Source organism: Nannospalax galili, unplaced genomic scaffold (assembly GCF_000622305.1).
Source record: "Nannospalax galili isolate Female #2095 unplaced genomic scaffold, S.galili_v1.0 scaffold184, whole genome shotgun sequence".
Classification (NCBI taxonomy): Eukaryota; Metazoa; Chordata; class Mammalia; order Rodentia; family Spalacidae; genus Nannospalax; species Nannospalax galili.
In genome coordinates, this window is record NW_008351649.1 from 1,341,611 (window position 1) to 1,351,059 (window position 9,449).

Below are 9,449 nucleotides of genomic sequence, written 5' to 3' on the forward strand. Positions count from 1 at the left end.
AAAATCACTGTTCAATGGAGGCTGCTGCTGACAGCACGTTATGGAAGGGAAACTTCTTGGCTGTGCCAAGGTCATCATTAATATTACAACACAGAATGATTCTTAGGCAACTGGTCCTATAAAATTAGTTGTCAGCTCTACCTACAGTTCTGAGATGGAGAAACTGTCAGCCTAACTCCTAGTTAGTAACAGCTCCAATTTTCAAGATTTTCCAAGAAGCCTGATGGTGTGTAACTACTAACACTACTGCATGGAACATGTAAAATCCAATGGCAGCAGACTGATGGTCATGTCAGTTCTTGTACCAGATGGGCCATTTTTAGTTGGGAGGCCTTCGATAAAAACATTTGTCTTAGTATGTGCATTTATACTCTTGGGTTTGTATAAAGTCTAAATAAGTTAACATAAGGAACTTCAGACAATGGCTATATACTAGAAACCTTCAGTACACACCTTCGACCAGGTCTGGTTTTGATTGAAGTCACATGCGTTTCAATGACTTACTCAATGTTCCCACAATGACCCAAAACAACAGATGGCAATTACAGATCTTAGAACTTTTCTTCTTCTGTGGTGGTGCAGGGGATAGAATTCAGGACCTTATAATATTAGACAAGTGTTCTACCACTGAGCTACAACCCAGCTCTTTTTTGAGATGGCAAAGTCTCACTACTAACTGGCTAAGTAAGACTGGCATTAAATTTGCAGTCTTCCTGTCTCAACCTCCCTAGGTAGACAGAATTAGAAGTGTACCACTATATTCAGACCTTTTTTATTTTTTTTTATTTTTTTGGTCTTTTTGAGACAGGGTCTCCTTGTAGCCCCAGCTGTCCTGGAACTCACTATGTAGACCAGGCTGGCCTCGAACTCACAAAGATACGCCTGCCTCTGCCTCCCAAGTGCTGGGATTAAAGGCGTGCATCATCACACCCAGCTAGATCTTTTTTTTATAAACTTTTTATTTTATGTGTATGCGTGTATTGCCTGCATGTAGGTAAGTACACCTGTGTCATGCAATGCCCGCAGAGGTCAGAAAAGGCTGTCAGATCCCCTGGGACTAGAGTTACAGACAGTTGTTAGCTGCCATGTGGGTGCTGGGATTCGAACCCGGGTCTTCTGCAAGAACAACCAGTGTTCTTAACCACTGAGCCATCTCTCCAGCCCCTATATTCAGATCTTTTAAGTTATTTTGAGACAGGGTCTCACATCACCCAAGGTGACCTTAAACTAGCTATGCAGTCCAGGATGTCTGAGTGATGGGATTACAGGCACAATCCATCAGTTTACACAGTGCTGGGGATGGAACCCAGTGCTTCACCCATGCTAGATAAACATTCAACCAGTTCAGCTATAGTCCAAGCCCTAGAACTATTTTAGTTTTTTGTTTGTTTCGAGACGGGGTCTCTCTGTAGCCCCAGCTGGCCTGAAACTGTAGACCATGTGGGCCTCAATCACAGATATCTGCCTGCCTCGACCTTCCAAGGGCTGGAACTAAAGGCATGTGGCACCATTCCTAGCCCTGGAAGTATTTTATAAAGAAAATGCTTACAGGTGAAAGATAACTAATGGAGAATGAAGAGCTCAAAAGGCTAGAAAGTCATTGGTTAAACTATCTATTCTAGTGAGATGAAATCCTAGAGTTTATTATAATTTTTACAAGAAGGAACTATTATCATCCATCTTTTCCTGGTAAAGAAATCACCAGTTTTTACTCCTGTCAAATGTATTAAGTGTACTATGAGATTGGTGACAAAAATGTGTACCAGAAGGGGCTGAAGAGATGGCCCAGCAGTTAAGAGCACTGGCTGCTCTTGCAGAGGACGTGGATTAAGTTCCCAGCACCCACATGGCAGCTAACAACTGTCCTTAACTCCAGTTCCCCGAGACTCCAGTATCCTTTTCTGAACTCTGCAGGCATTGCACTGACACAGGTGCACTTACACACATGCAGGCAATGTGTATCAGACACTAGATTAAACAGCTTCTTAAGACACAGAAGACAAAGTAGGTCATTTCATAGAAAACTTTATGGGTTATAGCAGAGGTGAAAGATTTTTGATTTTTCTTGTGTTTATTTTATTTGAGGCAAGGTCTCATTCTGCAGCCCTAGCTGGCCTCCACCTCCTGAGGGCTGGAGAAAAGTAATTTTGAGTAAATCTCGTATTCATTCTCCTTTTCCCTTTCTGGTGCTGGGATTTGAGCCAGGCTTTGAATAGGCTAAGCAATGTCCTACCACAGACTGTACTCCCAGTCCCAAAACTATTGCATTTAAACCAATTCAAACCTACATGTCTGTTTAAATTCATGAAAGAAATGGTTCAGTCAATGGTTCATTAATGCAGCCTTGACTAGGTACTTATAAAGCTTTAAGATTTTAGTATCAGCAAACCATTTTTATTCCTCTAGATTCACACCCACAAAACTTACAAACTACTCTCCTTAGAAAATGTAAACCACATTATTCATGTATTACAGTTCTAAGCTGGGTTATATAGAAACACTGATATTGCTTGATGATTAATCACTCTTATTTATAAACCTGTTGATCCTTCCTGTGATCTTTCCAAATTCCTGAAGACAATGATCACGACTTACTAACTTTTGCATTTCCAACTCCTGAAACAAACTACTCAGGGCTGTGAAATGAACAGACAAAAATCAAATGGCAGGTATAAACTAGATCTTTCAATAAATAGCTGTCAATCTACTTTTGGCTGGTTATATACACAATTCATTAATAGCATCCCTTCCTTCCCTAGGCGTAGACAACACTATAAATTCTGGAAACAAAGAAACTTTAATATTAATCTCTCAAGAACAAAATTCAAAATGGAAAATTTGGTAATTTTTATTAAATTGAAATCTCATACTGTGGAGAAATAAATACCAGCTGTTACGTGGCTTTTGAAGTCTTTTGATTGTTGGAGATGGGGGTCTCCCTGTCACCCTAGCTGTCCAGGAACTTGCTATGTAGACCAGGCTGGCCTCGAACTCACAGAGATCCATCTGCCTCTGCCTCCCAAGTGCTGGAATTAAAGACATGCGCCACCATGCCCGGCAGTTTTTGAAGTCTTATTTCATGGCGAAGAATACCATGCTAACACTAACAAAAAACAAGACTAAATTTAAGGATTTTCAATGTTACCAGTCAGGATAAAGCTTCAATTTGGGTTTATTTTAGAATTATTTAAACGGTTTCCTCAAAAATGTTGGCAAGTGGAGGGTGTGATGGCACACACCTGCAACCCCAGCACCTGAAAGGCTGAGGCAGGAAGGCTGCAGTTAGTAAGTCCTTCCATCAAAGCCATTATACATCTTTTTTCGTTTTGATTTCTTTTTGAAGACAGGATCTTCCCATAGCCCAGCTGGCCTGGAACTTGCTACATAGACCAATGGCCCTGATCTGAGTTCCCTTCTCTGCTTCACTAGTGCAGGGATTAAAAGGTATGCACCGCCACGCCCAGCCTCAATGACTACTTTTGGCCACTCTTCCATGTTAAAATATGAAGTACCACTGAAATACAAACACTATTTTTAAAAGAGCAATAAAGCTAGGGGCGATGACACAGGACTACAATCCCAGCACTCTGGAGGCCAAAGGTTCAAGGCCAACTTGGGCTATGCAAGACCCCTCCCCCTACATACACCTATATCTACAACCTACACCCACACCCAGAGTTCACTTAAAAAAAAAAAAAAAAACAGGGTCTTGGCCTGAAACAATGTAGCTGAGGATAACCCTGAATAACTGATCTTCCTGCCTCAACCTCCAGAATGCTTATTGGTGTGTAGTATCATGCACAATTTATGAGGTGCTGGGAATCCAACCCAGTGGCTCATGCATGGTAGCCAAGCACTCTACTTACTAAACAGATTTATCTCCAACTCCAAGACCTTGTCAAGAGGGAAGGGGCAACTCTTCAGAAAGCATTGGGCATATCTTTTATTATTAACATAGTATTTCAATTGTTTATAATAGTCTCCCTCCAGCTAACATGTAATCTACCCTAAACAAAAGTAGCCTGTGGGTCCAGTGTGGTGGTACACAACTGTAACTCTAGCACTCAGGAGGCACAGGCAAGAGGACAGTAAGTTGCAAGGCCACCAATGAACCCCAAGCAAAACCCCAAAACCCAAGGACTGGGAATATAATTCAGTTATACAGTGGCTACCCAACATATTACATAGGTTCAAGTGCCAGCACTTCAAAAACAACAACAAAAAAGTCTGAATAGTTTAAGGAGAGGCTGGTAAACCTGCAACAGTTATAAACTCAAAGTGACCTAAAAATGTAGGTATAGCAAGTATAAGGCTTCAGCTCTTGCTGACACTGTAACAGTGTCTCAATATTACTGTCAGTGATGTTAAATTCAGGACTGGTGAACTGTGGGAATTCTCTCTTCCTATTCTGAAACACCCAATATTTTAACAATGAATCAAACTGTCTAAATTCTAAAAGGTATCATACTCCTTATGATTAACAGGCTTTTAAAAAAAAAATACCTGTTGATTTGTTTTCTTTCTTCTTTTGAACAGGGTCTCAGGTAGCTTTGGCTGGCCTCTAACTCCCCATTAACTGAGGATATACCCTGAATTCACGATCCTTCTGTCTCTGCCTCCTCAGTGCTGAGATTACAGACATACACCACTATGCCTGGTTTTACACAGTGTCTTTGTGCATGCAAGGCGAGCAGGATTACAGGTATGTATGTGTAGCCACCCAGCTTGGACAGTATTTTGTATAAATAAATTCTCCACACTAATTTAGGGCTCAGTCTTTCTGGTTTGTGTATTCTCTTTTGTTATTGTTTTTCTTTGAGACAGTATTTCACTATGTAGCCCTGGCTAGCCCGTGCAGAACAAGCTGGTCTTCAAGTTGTGACAACCCTCCTGCCTTTGCCTCCTGAGTACTGGGATTACAATCATGCACCATATGGCTTTGTGTTTTTTATATTCACACACACACACACACTTGAGTCTCATAAGTAAAGTCCTTTAGCAAACTTTTATCCATCACATCCTTGAAAACTTTGGGGAAAAAAAAGCCTGGTGTGATGGCACACACCTTTAATCCCAGCACTCGGGAGGCAGAGGCAGGTGGATCTCTCTGAGTTCGAGGCTAGCCTGGTCTACATAGAGAGCTCCAAGCCAGTTGGGGCTACAGGGAGACCCTATCTCAAAAAGACCAAAAAGAAAAATGCAGTAAAAATAACACAATGGGCCAGTTTACTATGAGCACTTTAAATGCTTAAATCCAACTTACTAGACAGTTATCAGGAATAAATACAAACTCAGATTTTTAAAATTAAATGTAAAGAAAAATTTGACTTCTTAAATCATTTGGGTTTTATGTATGCCTAACAAGCTCTCTGCCACTGAGCTACATTCCTGACCACAAACTGGCTTTTCTTTTTGGACAGGGTCTCCCTGGAACTCACAATGTACAAACTGGCTTTTTATAGACCAAAACCTAATATTTTGACCTAAATTTTTATTAATGGATGATAGAAAAACAAATGATAGCTAAACAGGAGGAAAAAATCCTTAATAATTTTTTTTGTGTGTGTGGTCTTTTTGAGATAGGGTCTCCCTGTAGCCCCAGCTGACCTGGAACTCACTAAATATACCAGGCTGGCCTTGAACTCACAAAGATTCACGTGCCTCTGCCTCCCAAGTGCTAGGATTAAAAGCGTGTGCCACCACACCCAGCAACACTCTTTAATCTTGAACAAAACTTTATTTTTCTTTCTGTTTTGGTGCTGGGATAGAATCCTGGGGTTTGGTGCCAAGCAGGTGTTCCACCACTAAAATACCCCCAGCCCGTTTTACTTTAAATTCAAACTAAGGTGGCTTTCGTTTAGATACAATACAAAGCTTTAAAATATATATAAAACGTACCATTTACCTCATTTTATGTCTATTTCTAATCTAGTAGTTAAAACTGTTCAAACCAGGTGTGGTGGTACATGCCTCTAATCCCAGCACTTGGGAAGTTGAGGCAGGAGGACTGGCAGTTCAAGCCCAGTCTTTGCTGCAGAGCAAGTCTGAAGTCCATCTAGGTAACTTAAGATCCTGTCTCAAACATAAAGAACGTGTACATTTGGAGTCAGGGTTTACAGGCTTAGCTTTGCCACTTGACACAACAGTAAAAGAGATACTAGCTACAAATCAACTTAAGTGTTTACTTACCCTTGGCCTCTCTGAGCTGCTTATATAGAATGATACCACCTACCTTGTAGTATTGTGTAGTACATGAAAATCACCTGCTTAGCATAGACCACGGTACACAGAACTTGTACCTGAGTAATTATTAATCTACTGTTTAAAAAAAAAAAAAGCTTGCCGAAAAGTAAACAGTGGGGTCTTTGTTTCCATGCATCATCTGTTTTTATTTTTCAAAATAAAGTTTTAGAGTTGAAAGTAAAGTATTTATCAGTTTCCCAGCCCCTCTTCTACAAAGACAGATGCTGGTCACACCTAGTCCTCTCAAGCATCTATCTGTTGTTCTGAATCTATAAAAGTTGTTTTCAAAAAGCCATCTCTAGGGGCTAGTGAGATAACACATTGGTTAAGAGCAGTCACTGCTCTTTCAGTGGACCTGGGTTTGATTCCCAGCACCCACATGGCGGCTAACAACCATCCATAACTCCAGTTCCAAGGGATCTGACACCCTCTTCTCATATACATTCAGGCAATACACGCATACATATAAAATAAAAATAATATATTTTTTTAAAAGCCATCTCTAATAACTTTTCTCCTTAGCCTGTTTTAGCTTTTCACTACCCAAGATTTACTTTGCCTCTTTTAGGATCAAAGACAGGGGCCTAAAAAATAAACAAACCACACTGGCATTTTTACTGGCCTATCAATCCTCCCTTTCTAAGCCTCAAATAAACTTCACCTTCTGTAGCCCTTGTAAGCCTGCCTTCTGTTCTAACTCCTAAATGAACAGCAGTGACACTGCCTCAGTAGCCTTATCATTTTTGCTTTTTCTTCCCATTCTTTTTTTCTGGCAACTTTGGAAGACGATTAAAACCTGTCTTCTAAATTCATTTTATTTTTTTATAAAAAATGTCAACAACAATATTTATTGTTGCAGGCGTGGTGGCGCATGCCTTTTACCCCAGCACTAGGCAGGCGGATCTCTGTGAGTTCAAGGCCTCAAGGCCAGTCTACATAGTGAGTTCCAGGACAGCTGGGGCTACAAGGAGACCGTCTCAAAAAGACCCAAAAAAAAAAAAAAAAAAAAAAAAGGGAAAGAATGGGGTGGTAGAGTTTGAGACGGTCTCACTACATAACAGAGGTGAACAGGCTAGCCTCAAACTTTGGACCCTCTTGCTTCAGTCTCCAGAATCCTATACCAGCAAGACACGTACCTTTTAACCAGAGACTTTTAGTTCTACCATGATTTGTCATAAAGAGCATCTAAGTCCTCCTGACCAAGCCAACTGAGGTACTTCAACAAGTCAAAGAAGCACCATTATAATCTAAGCTTAACGAAAACAGAATATTTCCATCAATACAAATGACAGATTTTTTGTTTTCTTCGGTTTGGTGTTTTTGGAGACAGGGTCTCTCTGTAGCCCCAGCTGGCCTGAAACTCACTATGTAGACCAGGCTGGCCTCCAATCTCAGAGATCCACCTGCCTCTGTCTCCCGAGTGCTGGGACTAAAGATGCGTACCACACCCCAGCTATAATTCACGTATTATACATCACCTTATATAAATTCCCCTCACAATATAAATTCCAATCATTTTTAGTCTATGTTCCATTTACATGAAATGTCCAAAATGGGCAAATCTGTAGAAATATAAAACAGATTAGTGGCCACCTAGGGTTGGGTGGCCTGGAACTCACAGAGATGCACCTGCCTCTTCCTTCAGACTGCCGGGATAAAAGACGTGCACCACAATGACTGGCATAAGCACAAAGTTTTGTTTTTTTTTTTTATTAAGCAATAATTTTCAGTTTACTAGATGAAACAGACTTGCAACATAGTCTGCATGAATGCAAAATAAGCCATCTACAGCAAGTGATAAGGAAACTGGGCAAAAAGGAAAAAAGCATACATTGGGGGGAAAAAAAGATTCTCTCGAAATAAAAAAAAATCAAAATCAAACCATTATTATAAAGGACTTCACCAAGAGCTGCTATTACCCCCACCCTGTTTGCTGGAAGTCACCAAGAGCATCTAGCACTGTGTTCATGTCGAATGTCAGATCAGAGCATCCTAACGCAAAGCAAAAAAGAAAAAAAGGAAACAAAGAAAACTCCCAAACCCCCTAAACCGTAGAACAGTAACTCCAGAAGCACAAAGTTTTAAGCAGTAAGTAAAAATAGTAATAGCTTTTTGAAGTGCATTAACTTCTGTTGACTCTACTTAAAAACCTAGTGAACTGAAATGCATAGATTTAAGGACTCCTGACTTAAGCATAAAATTAATCTCCCACAAACACATATACAGAGACAGTTCTATGAAAATACCCTCTGTAGTTTGAGATCTGAAATGATACAGTACCTTCCTATTTAAGGAAATATTTGAGTATGTGCATATTTGAAAACAAGGCTGACCTGGTCTTCACCAATGCTACAATTCATAGGGCTGATCATCACTTTCACAAATGTAGAGATCAATTTTCGAATGATCAAACTCCATGCGACTTTAGAAGAACTAAACTGTATAGTTTTTATTCAGACTACATAGCCCAGGCTAGTCAAGTGATAGTGATCCTCTTGCCTCAGGCATGTGTCCCTAAGCTCTGCCTAAACAGTTTGTTTTTTGTTGTTGTTGTTGTTTTTTGTTTTTGTTTTTGTTTTTTTTTTGACTAATTTAACCTCTTGTCTTCTCCCTACCTGCTGGGAATTGAACCCAGGGCTTTGTGCACCCTAATCAAGTGGCCCCAGCACTAAAAAGTCACCATCTAAGAACTGCAAATATAGTTCAAAGAAGACCTCCTCTGGCTTACAGGTTTTTTTCAAGGAAATGTTTCTACATGATTGTGTACAAATTTCTAAACAGAAATGCAACCTTTTCATAGTTATAAGTGGGAGATACTTCTCCACATTAGTGTAACTCCACAGGAAAATACCTAATAAGACCCTTATTCCTAAAAATAAAGACTTTAGATACCAATAGAGATTATCAATATTCACATTGGATGTCTCCTGTCTGATCTTGGAAGTGAGATACTTATTATTATCTATTCACCATATACCAGGTAAGCTTGTCCTACTTCTTCCCTACTCTGGCTGTGACAACATCCAAAATATACCCAATTTAGATACTTTTGTTTTTTGAACATTCTTCCTATTTCACTGAGTAATCTTTTGATTTGGGGATTAAAAGAAAAAAGTCATTAACAGTAAACTGAAAAATGGTGATCTCAGGGAAGTACTTTATCTCTCATACCTTTAAAAAAAAAAAAAGGCAAATATTCTCTTCCC